Source organism: Buteo buteo, unplaced genomic scaffold, assembly GCF_964188355.1.
Source record: "Buteo buteo unplaced genomic scaffold, bButBut1.hap1.1 HAP1_SCAFFOLD_51, whole genome shotgun sequence".
Classification (NCBI taxonomy): Eukaryota; Metazoa; Chordata; class Aves; order Accipitriformes; family Accipitridae; genus Buteo; species Buteo buteo.
The window spans coordinates 80,001-95,000 of NW_027439217.1; positions in this window are offsets into that span (position 1 = coordinate 80,001).

Consider the following 15,000-nt stretch of genomic DNA (forward strand, 5'->3'; position numbering starts at 1 on the left):
AGAGGGACTCACCCCCCTGCCGCGGGAGCACCGGACGTGCTAGAGGAGACAGCGACCCGCCGAGACGGGCACGACCCCAGGACCAAGGCCCTCTGCCAGGGCGGCTCGCTCTGCAGCAGGCGGGGGAGCGGCACGAAAAGCATCAGAGACGGCAGCGGCGGAGGGGGACGCCCCCCTGCCGCCCGCGGCACGCCTCGGGGCCCACCCGGGCAGGTGCAGCCCACACTCGCCTTTTTTCCCCGTTTCTTTGGCTCAGCCGCCCCACCGCCCAGCGCTGCTCACGGCCGGCACCTGCGGGTACCCGGACCGAGGCCAGCACCGGCGCCTCGCGTGTTTCAGGACATCTGAGGGCTCGCGGGGCCACGCGGCCGTCACACAGCCCGGTTCAGTAAAGAAGCCCGAGGAACCCCGCTGAGCAGGGGAGGACGACACTGCCGCCATCGCGGCCCCCTTCGCTCGGGGGGGGTGCAGGACACCACTTCGCATGCAACGGGAAGCGAATTGGAAAGGAGACCACCCTGCCTGAACACCGGACACTGCCGTGACTCCCTATTACGGGGAGCACAGAAGAGCCGGCCCGCCGAGGGCCCTCTCCGACGCGACCCGAAAGGCCTCATCGATCAGTAAGGGAAGGGAAAGGAGGAAGGAGCGGAGGCCCCACGGCCACGAGTCCTGGGACAGCGACGGCCACTCGCACCCATCGCCAGCCGGGGGCGGACGGCAGGTGCGGGGGCTCTGCGTGCGAGTGAGAGGGCAACGTCTGCGGAGAGGTGCAACGCCGGCCTGAACACCGGCAGAGCCGGCCCGCCGGGAAGCCCCTCCGACGCGCCCTAAACGCCTCATCGATCAGTAAGGGAAGGGAACGGAGGAAGGAGCGGAGGCCCCACGGCCACGAGTCCTGGGACAGCGACGGCCACTCGCACCCATCGCCAACCGGGGGCGGACGGCAGGTGCGGGGGCTCTGCGTGCGAGTGAGAGGGCAACGTCTGCGGAGAGGTGCAACGCCGGCCTGAACACCGGCAGAGCCGGCCCGCCGGGAAGCCCCTCCGACGCGCCCTAAACGCCTCATCGATCAGTAAGGGAAGGGAACGGAGGAAGGAGCGGAGGCCCCACGGCCACGAGTCCTGGGACAGCGACGGCCACTCGCACCCATCGCCAACCGGGGGCGGACGGCAGGTGCGGGGGCTCTGCGTGCGAGTGAGAGGGCAACGTCTGCGGAGAGGTGCAACGCCGGCCTGAACACCGGCAGAGCCGGCCCGCCGGGAAGCCCCTCCGACGCGCCCTAAACGCCTCATCGATCAGTAAGGGAAGGGAACGGAGGAAGGAGCGGAGGCCCCACGGCCACGAGTCCTGGGACAGCGACGGCCACTCGCACCCGTCGCCAACCGGGGGCGGACGGCAGGTGCGGGGGCTCTGCGTGCGAGTGAGGGCAACGCCTGCGAGAGGTGCTCCAACGGCCTGAACACCGGCAGAGCCGGCCCGCCGTGGAGGCTCTCCGACGCACCCGAGGACGCCTCAGCGGGCGCTGCCTGTGGGTCTGGATCAGTCAAATCGTGGAGCGGGAGGTGCCACGGGCCACCCGGCTCCAGACAACGATTCCCTTGAGGAAGGTAACGGGACCGGGGGATGGCCACAGCAGGCTCAACTCCCCCAGCTCCTCCAGCGTTCGAGTGCCGGCAACCGCCACCGGCTGCCGGTCTTTGCCCGCCCCACAGGCAACCGCTTGCCGTCGGGGAAAAAAAAGGCACCTGGACCCATGCCGCGCACGGGTGTTCGGGGCCTGGGGGAATGCCACAGAAGCGAGACAACCCCAGCCGCCTGCGTTCGACTTGCCAGCCACCAGGTACAGCCGCACTTTTCTTCCCGCTTCGCGGGCTCCAGCTTAAGGCCGGAGAAAACGCGATGAGGTGCCGCCACCTCTAACCCGGTACAGCGCTGCAGACCTTTCCACCGAGCCCTCCTGCAACCAGGCAAGCCGGGGCAGGCCGGACACCACAGGCCGCCCACGCGTGGCTCATGCCGGCAGAAACAGGACGAGGCGCTGCGGCCTCTCACCTGTGCCATCATCGGGCCCTTGGGGGCTGGGGGGAAGCTGCGGCACGCACGAGAACCCCCAGCCGTCTGCATCCGGCTGCCAGCCACCGGGACCGGCTGCCGCTTGCACTCTGCCCAATTCGTGCATGGGCTCCAGCTTAAGGCCGGAGAAAACGCGATGAGGTGCCGCCACCTCTAACCCGGTACAGCGCTGCAGACCTTTCCACCGAGCCCTCCTGCAACCAGGCAAGCCGGGGCAGGCCGGACACCACAGGCCGCCCACGCGTGGCTCATGCCGGCAGAAACAGGACGAGGCGCTGCGGCCTCTCACCTGTGCCATCATCGGGCCCTCGGGGGCTGGGGGGAAGCTGCGGCACGCACGAGAACCCCCAGCCGTCTGCATCCGGCTGCCAGCCACCGGGACCGGCTGCCGCTTGCACTCTGCCCAATTCGTGCATGGGCTCCAGCTTAAGGCCGGAGAAAACGCGATGAGGTGCCGCCACCTCTAAACCCGGTACAGCGCTGCAGACCTTTCCACCGAGCCCTCCTGCAACCAGGCAAGCCGGGGCAGGCCGGACACCACAGGCCGCCCACGCGTGGCTCATGCCGGCAAAAACAGGACGAGGCGCTGCGGCCTCTCACCTGTGCCATCATCGGGCCCTCGGGGGCTGGGGGGAAGCTGCGGCACGCACGAGAACCCCCAGCCGTCTGCATCCAGCTGCCAGCCACCGGGACCGGCTGCCGCTCTGCCCGCTCCAGCTTAAGGCCAGAGTCAAAGGACGAGGTGCCGCCACCTCGCCCGCCCATCACCAGGCCCTCAGGAGGCGGCGGCAGCCGCGGCGGGCTGGATGCTCACGGGCAGCTGCCCTCGCATATACCAGCGCTCCACCTTTGCCATCATCGGGCCCTCCGGGGCCGGGGGAAAGCCGAGGCAGGCTCGGCTCCACCCGGTCTTCCAGCGTTCGAGTGCCGGTGGCCGCCGCCGGCCACCGGGCTATGCCCTGCGGAATCCACCTTTGCACCTCTCGCACCACTCGGGTCAACAGCCACCGCCAGCCTGCCAGACCCTCGCAGGCGCCCGGCTGGCTTACTTGGAAAACACCGGGAGAGACCAACCGGCCGAACAGACAGAAAACGAGCCGAACCACCAGGCAAAACCACCACCACAACGGCCGCCCAGCGCTCCACTTCGCCGGCTGAGCCGTAAGCCTTGCAGCCGCTCACTAGCGCTGCTCCGTGCACGAGTCACCACTACCTCCTATAGTACGGGAGATCACGTCCCCGCCCCCGGCCGGCTCCAAGAGTGCCGTCCCTGCCCACCGGGGAGACCCGCCAATGACACCGACTTTTACGATGACGTAACTGGAGGCAGCGAAAAACAGCGACCCCTTGGCCAGCTCCGAGAAAGTGGCGGGGCTATCAGGTCTACCTCCCCGCCCCCGAAATGCGGCTAAGTCCCGCCGGAGCCGGGTAGACCTGGCGGCTCTTTTCACCGGCCGCTGCGGCAGCGACACCCCGCGTCCTCCGGGCGCCGCCGGCGGCCGCGCCGGCCTCCGGAGCCGGGTAGACCTGGCGGCCGCCCGCGGAGCCGGGTAGACCTGGCGGCTCTTTTCACCGGCCGCTGCGGCAGCGACACCCCGCGTCCTCCGGGCGCCGCCGGCGGCCGCGCCGGCCTCCGGAGCCGGGTAGACCTGGCGGCCGCCCGCGGAGCCGGGTAGACCTGGCGGCTCTTTTCACCGGCCGCTGCGGCAGCGACACCCCGCGTCCTCCGGGCGCCGCCGGCGGCCGCGCCGGCCTCCGGAGCCGGGTAGACCTGGCGGCCGCCCGCGGAGCCGGGTAGACCTGGCAGCCCTTTTCACCGGCCGCTGCGGCAGCGACACCCCGCGTCCTCCGGGCGCCGCCGGCGGCCGCGCCGGCCTCCGGAGCCGGGTAGACCTGGCGGCCGCCCGCGGAGCCGGGTAGACCTGGCGGCCCTTTTCACCGGCCGCTGCGGCAGCGACACCCCGCGTCCTCCGGGCGCCGCCGGCGGCCGCGCCGGCCTCCGGAGCCGGGTAGACCTGGCGGCCGCCCGCGGAGCCGGGTAGACCTGGCGGCCCTTTTCACCGGCCGCTGCGGCAGCGACACCCCGCGTCCTCCGGGCGCCGCCGGCGGCCGCGCCGGCCTCCGGAGCCGGGTAGACCTGGCGGCCGCCCGCGGAGCCGGGTAGACCTGGCAGCCGTTCGGTGCCCCTTGGGCGGGGGGGGGCGGGGGGGGCAGGTGCGCCTGTTTTTGGTTCGTTTTTTTCGGTTTTTTTTTTTTTTTCCTTTCTTTTGAGATTTTAGCAAATCTGATTAAAAGGGCCACCCTCTCCCGGTTCTCCCGGACGGCATTTCTTTCCCCCTCCCCTTCCCGAGTTTGAACCACTTCTACACCAAGGGAGCACGTTTAAACGTACTGTCTGATGCAAGAGTTATTTCACCTTTATTGATTCCGGCGGGAAATATTAATACAATATTAACGACAACCAGTTTTCAAAATAATTTTTGTTTCCTGACACACACACCCCCCCCCCCCACCCTCGTCGTTCTCATGCACGTGCACGCACCTATTCCGAGCCGGTGGCTGCCAGGCACTTGCCAGCTTCACCACACCAGCCAGCCCCTCTGCTCCGCTGCTGCCCCCCCCCCCCCCAACCATATTCTGTCGGCGGGGTCCGGGCAGAGGTGGCAGCCCCCGGCACAAACTGCCCGGCTCCCCGGCGCGAGTTCGCTGTTCACTGGGTGCCTTCAGGACTGGTAGCCCCTTGCCAGGTTCAGGTTCGGGTCCCGGCGCTGCTGGGTGCTCGCCGACTTTTGGTTTTGGTTTTTGCGGTCTTGGGCTTTTTTTGGGGGGTTGTTTTTAATTTTTCTCCCCCCCCCCGCCTGTTTTTTTTTGGTGTTTTTTTGACGTTTTCCTTTTTTTTCATAAAATAAATACTTTAAAATACATATCTGCGATCCTGCAGGCACTGCCACCCCCCCCCCCCCGGTGACACACGCGCGCTCAGAGGCGCGCGCACACACACACACACACACACACACAGAACGCGACGCAGGCACACACAGCTACACGCACCCCTGCACCGGTGTGCTCCCCCTCCCTCCCCGCGCTGCAGTCCCGGACCTGCAGGCCAGTAGGTGCAGCCCCCCCCCCCCCCCCCCTCCCCCGGCCCCACCCGATCACAGACTTTCCGGCGCCCTGGAGACGGGGGGTTGGGGGGCGGGTGGCTGGGTGGGGTGGTCTGCAGCCCGGCAACGGGGCCCCCGGAAACTGTGGTGTTTCCCGCCACGGCAACGGTCTGCTGCTCAGTCGCGGCGGCAGCAGCGGCGGGGAAAGGAGGCTAGAAAAGAGGGGGGGCGAGAGCGGCTGGCGAGCAGGCGGGGAGCCTGGCGCAGAGGTAGGCTGGCGAGGGGGGACGGTGTGTCTTTTCGGAGAAGGCTTCTGTTTGGATCGGTTGGAGTTTTATTTTTTTTACTTCTCTCCCCCGTCCCCGTCCCCGTCCCCGTCCCCCCCCCCCCGGTCGTTTAGTTTTCCCCCCGCGGCGGGGGCGGGCAGGAGTGGAGCAGGGCGAGAGCGGCTGGCGAGCAGGCGGGGAGCCTGGCGCAGAGGCAGGCTGGCGAGGGGGGACGGTGTGTCTTTTCGGAGAAGGCTTCTGTTTGGATCGGTTGGAGTTTTATTTTTTTTACTTCTCTCCCCCGTCCCCGTCCCCGTCCCCGTCCCCCCCCCCCCCGGTCGTTTAGTTTTCCCCCCGCGGCGGGGGCGGGCAGGAATGGAGCAGGGCGAGAGCGGCTGGCGAGCAGGCGGGGAGCCTGGCGCAGAGGCAGGCTGGCGAGGGGGGACGGTGTGTCTTTTCGGAGAAGGCTTCTGTTTGGATCGGTTGGAGTTTTATTTTTTTTACTTCTCTCCCCCGTCCCCGTCCCCGTCCCCGTCCCCCCCCCCCCCGGTCGTTTAGTTTTCCCCCCGCGGCGGGGGCGGGCGGGAGTGGAGCAGGGCGAGAGCGGCTGGCGAGCAGGCGGGGAGCCTGGCGCAGAGGCAGGCTGGCGAGGGGGGACGGTGTGTCTTTTCGGAGAAGGCTTCTGTTTGGATCGGTTGGAGTTTTATTTTTTTTACTTCTCTCCCCCGTCCCCGTCCCCGTCCCACCCCCCCGGTCCTTTAGTTTTCCCCCCGCGGCGGGGGCGGGCGGGAGTGGAGCAGGGCGAGTGCGTGGCTGGCTGAGAAAGAAAGGCGGGAGCGGGGCCACGGGTGCGGCAGGATAGGGACTCGGCAGCTGGGGTTTAGAGACGGCAGGGCACCGGGGGGGCTCCCCTCTCCCGCCCGGGCACGGAGCCGGCAGGGACGCCGCAGGGTCCTAAAGTCTCCCGCCTTCCACCACCGGGGGCGGCAAGCCTGGTGGCGGAAGGGGGGAGCAGGGGCAGCCAGGCTCGGCGCGAACTGCGTGGCGGGAGGGCGGGGGGGCGGTGTGTGTGTGCGTGCAGCGGCGGGCCCGGGGTGACGGGGGTGGGGGGTGTCGGCCCGGGGCCCTGTTTCGGGCGGGGGGGGGGGGGGGCTGCGCGCGTGTGCGTTTTGAGCGCACGACTGTGAGCGGGGCAGCGGGTGGAGGGTTTGGGCTGGGGGGGGCCGGTTGCGGGGGGGGGGGTGCGCACGTGTGTAGCCCCGTGCGAGTGGGTGCGGTGGCGGGCGGGAGGTGTTTGGGGCGGGGACTCGAATGGGGGGGGGCAGTGCGTGCGTGCGCGTGCGTGTGTCTAAGGGCGGGTGAGCGGCTGCAGCAGCAGGCGGTGGGCGTTCGGGCCGGGGGCCTGTTTTGGCGGGGTGCGGGCGCGCACGCAGGTGGAAATGAGAAAGATTTGTAACGGTGTCGCTAACGCCGCTTTCTCTGTTACAGCCCGGGTGGTCGGCCGCTTCGACGTCCGGCCTGCGCCCGTGCCTGCCTACGGGCGATGCGCTCGGCTCCCGGTCGGACCCGTCCCTGGCAAAGCAGCAGCCGCGTGCCTCGGCCTGGGCAGAGACCTGGGGCTCCAGGGCCCCAGCCAGGGCTGCCGGAGAGGCGCGCCGCGCTTCCGACAGAGGGGCATCAGCGGCTCCGTCGCCGGCGGGATGCGTTCGAGCGGTGAGGAAGGTCCCAGCGGCCTTAGGCGGTGGCGGGGGGCGCGCTCCTTCGGCGACGGGAGCGGGGGGGAAACGGCCCCGGGGTGGGCCGGTCAGCCGGCACGGCGGCCACGCGAGCTCGTCGTCTCCGAGGATGCTCGGCTAAGTCGGCCTCGGCCACAGGGACCGCTTGTCAGGCAGCCGACTGGCTTTCTTCAGAGGCCTGCGAGACCGCCGTCCCTCGGAGGCCAATGAACAGTTAATGCGCGATAACGCAGGGGCCGGAGAACGCTAACGTTAACCAAGAGCGTCGCAAGGTCCTAAAGGAGTGCCGCAATCAGACTTTAGGAGTCGGTAATTTATAATACTGGTGACTACTAATCGAGTCATATTCAATCCGTGACGATCCGCTGGTAGGTACGTACGTACGTACGTACGTATTCCTTCTCCGGCTATTAACGAAGGGACGCACACCTAGCGTGCGTGAACGAATGAGTTTTGTTATTTAAGGAACTGCCAGAAAGCGTATTACCGCGTAGCGCTAAATCAGTCGGTAGGTGACGCTCCATAAACGATACAATCCAGCATCGCTCGTCAACTGTTAATAACTTCAATCGATGACGATTCATAGCGTATCGATTCTTCTGTATTCGTTTAGGAGCGGATCCCACGCCAACGGTGCCACGCGGTACCCGGACGGCCACCGACTCGTACAGAGACGAGAGAGCAGCGTCGGCGCCTCTTCCCGAAGAAGTCGTTACCGATAAAGTACTCCGACTGTGGGTAACGCTTTGCTCTCACGTTTTTGACGCGTGCCTGCCTGCCTGCCTGCCTGCCTGCGTGCGTGGTAAAAGACAAGCTGTCAGACACAATAAATTTTAAGAAAGTGGAATCGCGGAGCGGTCTTAATACACTAATCAGGACCGGCCCGTAGCGCGGCCAGGGAGTGCAGGCCGACCCTGCAGCGTGGCCAGGTTTACCCGGAGACACAGGTAAGGAGGCCAGGACTACCCCGGAGCATCAGGTAGGGATACCGGGCTGACCCCCAGAAAGTCAGGTAGGGTGGCCGGGCCTACCCCGGAGCGCCTGTAGGGACCGCAGGTGTACCCCGGAGCACCGGTAGGGGTACCAGCACTACCCCGGAGGATGAGGTAGGGGCGCCAGGCCTACCCCGGAGCGTCGGGTAGGGACACCGGGATGACCCCAGAGGGTCAGGTAGGGTGGCCGGGCCTACCCCGGAGCGCCTGTAGGGACCGCAGGTGTACCCCGGAGCACCGGCAGGGGTACCGGCACTACCCCGGAGGATGAGGTAGGGGCGCCAGGCCTACCCCGGAGCGTCGGGTAGGGACACCGGGCTGACCCCGGAGGGTCAGGTAGGGTGGCCGGGCCTACCCCGGAGCGCCTGTAGGGACCGCAGGTGTACCCCGGAGCACCGGCAGGGGTACCGGCACTACCCCGGAGGATGAGGTAGGGGCGCCAGGCCTACCCCGGAGCGTCGGGTAGGGACACCGGGCTGACCCCGGAGGGTCAGGTAGGGTGGCCGGGCCTACCCCGGAGCGCCTGTAGGGACCGCAGGTGTACCCCGGAGCACCGGCAGGGGTACCGGCACTACCCCGGAGGATGAGGTAGGGGCGCCAGGCCTACCCCGGAGCGTCGGGTAGGGATACCGGGCTGACCCCGGAGGGTCAGGTAGGGTGGCCGGGCCTACCCCGGAGCGCCTGTAGGGACCGCAGGTGTACCCCGGAGCACCGGCAGGGGTACCGGCACTACCCCGGAGGATGAGGTAGGGGCGCCAGGCCTACCCCGGAGCGTCGGGTAGGGACACCGGGCTGACCCCAGAGGGTCAGGTAGGGTGGCCGGGCCTACCCCGGAGCGCCTGTAGGGACCGCAGGTGTACCCCGGAGCACCGGCAGGGGTACCGGCACTACCCCGGAGGATGAGGTAGGGGCGCCAGGCCTACCCCGGAGCGTCGGGTAGGGATACCGGGCTGACCCCGGAGGGTCAGGTAGGGTGGCCGGGCCTACCCCGGAGCGCCTGTAGGGACCGCAGGTGTACCCCGGAGCACCGGCAGGGGTACCGGCACTACCCCGGAGGATGAGGTAGGGGCGCCAGGCCTACCCCGGAGCGTCGGGTAGGGACACCGGGCTGACCCCAGAGGGTCAGGTAGGGTGGCCGGGCCTACCCCGGAGCGCCTGTAGGGACCGCAGGTGTACCCCGGAGCACCGGCAGGGGTACCGGCACTACCCCGGAGGATGAGGTAGGGGCGCCAGGCCTACCCCGGAGCGTCGGGTAGGGATACCGGGCTGACCCCGGAGGGTCAGGTAGGGTGGCCGGGCCTACCCCGGAGCGCCTGTAGGGACCGCAGGTGTACCCCGGAGCACCGGCAGGGGTACCGGCACTACCCCGGAGGATGAGGTAGGGGCGCCAGGCCTACCCCGGAGCGTCGGGTAGGGATACCGGGCTGACCCCGGAGGGTCAGGTAGGGTGGCCGGGCCTACCCCGGAGCGCCTGTAGGGACCGCAGGTGTACCCCGGAGCACCGGCAGGGGTACCGGCACTACCCCGGAGGATGAGGTAGGGGCGCCAGGCCTACCCCGGAGCGTCGGGTAGGGATACCGGGCTGACCCCGGAGGGTCAGGTAGGGTGGCCGGGCCTACCCCGGAGCGCCTGTAGGGACCGCAGGTGTACCCCGGAGCACCGGCAGGGGTACCGGCACTACCCCGGAGGATGAGGTAGGGGCGCCAGGCCTACCCCGGAGCGTCGGGTAGGGATACCGGGCTGACCCCGGAGGGTCAGGTAGGGTGGCCGGGCCTACCCCGGAGCGCCTGTAGGGACCGCAGGTGTACCCCGGAGCACCGGCAGGGGTACCGGCACTACCCCGGAGGATGAGGTAGGGGCGCCAGGCCTACCCCGGAGCGTCGGGTAGGGATACCGGGCTGACCCCGGAGGGTCAGGTAGGGTGGCCGGGCCTACCCCGGAGCGCCTGTAGGGACCGCAGGTGTACCCCGGAGCACCGGCAGGGGTACCGGCACTACCCCGGAGGATGAGGTAGGGGCGCCAGGCCTACCCCGGAGCGTCGGGTAGGGACACCGGGCTGACCCCAGAGGGTCAGGTAGGGTGGCCGGGCCTACCCCGGAGCGCCTGTAGGGACCGCAGGTGTATCCCGGAGCACCGGTAGGGGTACGGGTACTACCCCGGAGGATGAGGTAGGGGCGCCAGGCCTACCCCGGAGCGTCGGGTAGGGATACCGGGCTGACCCCGGAGGGTCAGGTAGGGTGGCCGGGCCTACCCCGGAGCGCCTGTAGGGACCGCAGGTGTACCCCGGAGCACCGGCAGGGGTACCGGCACTACCCCGGAGGATGAGGTAGGGGCGCCAGGCCTACCCCGGAGCGTCGGGTAGGGATACCGGGCTGACCCCGGAGGGTCAGGTAGGGTGGCCGGGCCTACCCCGGAGCGCCTGTAGGGACCGCAGGTGTACCCCGGAGCACCGGTAGGGGTACCGGCACTACCCCGGAGCATGAGGTAGGGGCGCCAGGCGTACCCCGGAGCGTCGGGTAGGGACACCGGGCTGACCCCGGAGGGTCAGGTAGGGTGGCCGGGCCTACCCCGGAGCGCCTGTAGGGACAGCAGGTGTATCCCGGAGCACCGGTAGGGGTACGGGTACTACCCCGGAGGATGAGGTAGGGGCGCCAGGCCTACCCCGGAGCGTCGGGTAGGGATACCGGGCTGACCCCAGAGGGTCAGGTAGGGTGGCTGGGCCTACCCCGGAGCGCCTGTAGGGACCGCAGGTGTACCCCGGAGCACCGGCAGGGGTACCGGCACTACCCCGGAGGATGAGGTAGGGGCGCCAGGCCTACCCCGGAGCGTCGGGTAGGGATACCGGGCTGACCCCGGAGGGTCAGGTAGGGTGGCCGGGCCTACCCCGGAGCGCCTGTAGGGACAGCAGGTGTACCCCGGAGCACCGGTAGGGGTACCGGTACTACCCCGGAGCATGAGGTAGGGGCGCCAGGCGTACCCCGGAGCGTCGGGTAGGGACACCGGGCTGACCCCAGAGGGTCAGGTAGGGTGGCCGGGCCTACCCCGGAGCGCCTGTAGGGACAGCAGGTGTATCCCGGAGCACCGGTAGGGGTACGGGTACTACCCCGGAGGATGAGGTAGGGGCGCCAGGCCTACCCCGGAGCGTCGGGTAGGGATACCGGGCTGACCCCGGAGGGTCAGGTAGGGTGGCCGGGCCTACCCTGGAGGGTCAGGATGGGGGGCCGGGATCCATCGCCGCGTGCCCGTAGGGACAGCAGGTAGAACTCCGGCGCATCACAAAGGGTTCCGCCACGGGCCCAGAGTACTGGTGGGGGAACGGGTTCTATCCCGGAACGTCGCCTGGGGACACCGGGCGTAAGGCGGAGGGTCGGGTAGGAAGGCTGGGTCTAAACTCGCGCGCCCGTAGGGACAGCAGTTTTTCCCCCGGCGTACCGGGCGGGGGTACCGGTACTGCCCCGGAGTACTGACGGGGGTACACGGGTACTACCCCGGGGTACCGGGCGGCGGTATACGGGTACTACCAAGGAGTACAGGACGGGGGTATACGGGTACTACGAAGGAGCACAGGTGGGGGTTACGGGTAGTACCCCGGAGTACCGGGCGGGGGCATACGGGTACTGCCCCAGAGTACCGGGCGGGGGTATGCGGGTACTGCCCCGGAGTACCGGGTGGAGGTATATGGGTACTTCCCCGGAGTACCGGGCGGGGGTATGCGGGTACTGCCCCGGAGTACCGGGCGGGGGTATACGGGTACTACCAAGGAAGGAGTACAGGTGGGGGTTACGGGTAGCACCCCGGAGTACCGGGCGGGGGTACCGGTACTGCCCCGGAGTACCGGGCGGGGGTATGCGGGTACTGCCCCGGAGTACCGGGCGGGGGTATACGGGTACAACCAAGGAAGGAGTACAGGTGGGGGTTACGGGTAGCACCCCGGAGTACTGGGCGGGGGTACCGGTACTGCCCCGGAGTACCGGGCGGGGGTATGCGGGTACTGCCCCGGAGTACCGGGCGGGGGTATACGGGTACTACCAAGGAAGGAGTACAGGTGCGGGTTACGGGTAGTACCCCGGAGTACCGGGCGGGGGTACCGGTACTGCCCCGGAGTACCGGGCGGGGGTATGCGGGTACTGCCCCGGAGTACCGGGTGGAGGTATATGGGTACTGCCCCGGAGTACTGGCGGGGGTACACGGGTACTGCCCCGGAGTACCGGGCGGGGGTATACGGGTACTACCAAGGAGTACAGGTGGGGGTTACGGGTAGTACCCCGGAGTACCGGGCGGGGGCATACGGGTACTGCCCCGGAGTACCGGGCGGGGGCATAGGGGTGCTGCCCCGGAGTACCGGGCGGGGGTATGCGGGTACTGCCCCGGAGTACCGGGTGGAGGTATATGGGTACTTCCCCGGAGTACCGGGCGGGGGTATGCGGGTACTGCCCCGGAGTACCGGGCGGAGGTATATGGGTACTTCCCCGGAGTACCGGGCGGGGGTATGCGGGTACTGCCCCGGAGTACCGGGCGGGGGTATACGGGTACTACCAAAGAGTACAGGTGGGGGTTACGGGTACTACCCCTGGCTGAAGGGTGGGGGTACTGGTACTACCCCGGAGTACCAATGAGGGTTACGGGTACTACCCCTGGCTGCCGGGTAGGGGTAATGGTACTACACCGGAGTGTCGGCATGGGACGCCAAGCTAAGTCTGGAGCATCAGGTAGGGATGCCAGGACTGCTCTGGACGGTCAGGTAAGGTGGCCAGGTCTACCCCTTGGGCCGGCAAGGGGAGGCCAGGTCTACCCCTTGGGCCGGCAAGGGGAGGCCAGGTCTACCCCTTGGGCCGGCAAGGGGCGGCCAGGTCTACCCCTTGGGCCGGCAAGGGGCGGCCAGGTCTACCCCTTGGGCCGGCAAGGGGCGGCCAGGTCTACCCCTTGGGCCGGCAAGGGGCGGCCAGGTCTACCCCTTGGGCCGGCAAGGGGAGGCCAGGTCTACCCCTTGGGCCGGCAAGGGGCGGCCAGGTCTACCCCTTGGGCCGGCAAGGGGCGGCCAGGTCTACCCCTTGGGCCGGCAAGGGGAGGCCAGGTCTACCCCTTGGGCCGGCAAGGGGAGGCCAGGTCTACCCCTTGGGCCGGCAAGGGGAGGCCAGGTCTACCCCTTGGGCCGGCAAGGGGAGGCCAGGTCTACCCCTTGGGCCGGCAAGGGGAGGCCAGGTCTACCCCTTGGGCCGGCAAGGGGAGGCCAGGTCTACCCCTTGGGCCGGCAAGGGGCGGCCAGGTCTACCCCTTGGGCCGGCAAGGGGCGGCCAGGTCTACCCCTTGGGCCGGCAAGGGGCGGCCAGGTCTACCCCTGGGCCGGCAAGGGGAGGCCAGGTCTACCCCTTGGGCCGGCAAGGGGAGGCCAGGTCTACCCCTTGGGCCGGCAAGGGGCGGCCAGGTCTACCCCTTGGGCCGGCAAGGGGAGGCCAGGTCTACCCCTTGGGCCGGCAAGGGGAGGCCAGGTCTACCCCTTGGGCCGGCAAGGGGAGGCCAGGTCTACCCCTTGGGCCGGCAAGGGGAGGCCAGGTCTACCCCTTGGGCCGGCAAGGGGCGGCCAGGTCTACCCCTTGGGCCGGCAAGGGGAGGCCAGGTCTACCCCTTGGGCCGGCAAGGGGAGGCCAGGTCTACCCCTTGGGCCGGCAAGGGGAGGCCAGGTCTACCCCTTGGGCCGGCAAGGGGCGGCCAGGTCTACCCCTTGGGCCGGCAAGGGGCGGCCAGGTCTACCCCTTGGGCCGGCAAGGGGCGGCCAGGTCTACCCCTGGGCCGGCAAGGGGAGGCCAGGTCTACCCCTTGGGCCGGCAAGGGGAGGCCAGGTCTACCCCTTGGGCCGGCAAGGGGCGGCCAGGTCTACCCCTTGGGCCGGCAAGGGGAGGCCAGGTCTACCCCTTGGGCCGGCAAGGGGAGGCCAGGTCTACCCCTTGGGCCGGCAAGGGGAGGCCAGGTCTACCCCTTGGGCCGGCAAGGGGAGGCCAGGTCTACCCCTTGGGCCGGCAAGGGGCGGCCAGGTCTACCCCTTGGGCCGGCAAGGGGAGGCCAGGTCTACCCCTTGGGCCGGCAAGGGGAGGCCAGGTCTACCCCTTGGGCCGGCAAGGGGAGGCCAGGTCTACCCCTTGGGCCGGCAAGGGGAGGCCAGGTCTACCCCTTGGGCCGGCAAGGGGAGGCCAGGTCTACCCCTTGGGCCGGCAAGGGGAGGCCAGGTCTACCCCTTGGGCCGGCAAGGGGAGGCCAGGTCTACCCCTTGGGCCGGCAAGGGGCGGCCAGGTCTACCCCTTGGGCCGGCAAGGGGAGGCCAGGTCTACCCCTTGGGCCGGCAAGGGGAGGCCAGGTCTACCCCTTGGGCCGGCAAGGGGAGGCCAGGTCTACCCCTTGGGCCGGCAAGGGGAGGCCAGGTCTACCCCTTGGGCCGGCAAGGGGCGGCCAGGTCTACCCCTTGGGCCGGCAAGGGGAGGCCAGGTCTACCCCTTGGGCCGGCAAGGGGAGGCCAGGTCTACCCCTTGGGCCGGCAAGGGGAGGCCAGGTCTACCCCTTGGGCCGGCAAGGGGAGGCCAGGTCTACCCCTTGGGCCGGCAAGGGGAGGCCAGGTCTACCCCTTGGGCCGGCAAGGGGAGGCCAGGTCTACCCCTTGGGCCGGCAAGGGGAGGCCAGGTCTACCCCTTGGGCCGGCAAGGGGAGGCCAGGTCTACCCCTTGGGCCGGCAAGGGGAGGCCAGGTCTACCCCTTGGGCCGGCAAGGGGCGGCCAGGTCTACCCCTTGGGCCGGCAAGGGGAGGCCAGGTCTACCCCTTGGGCCGGCAAGGGGA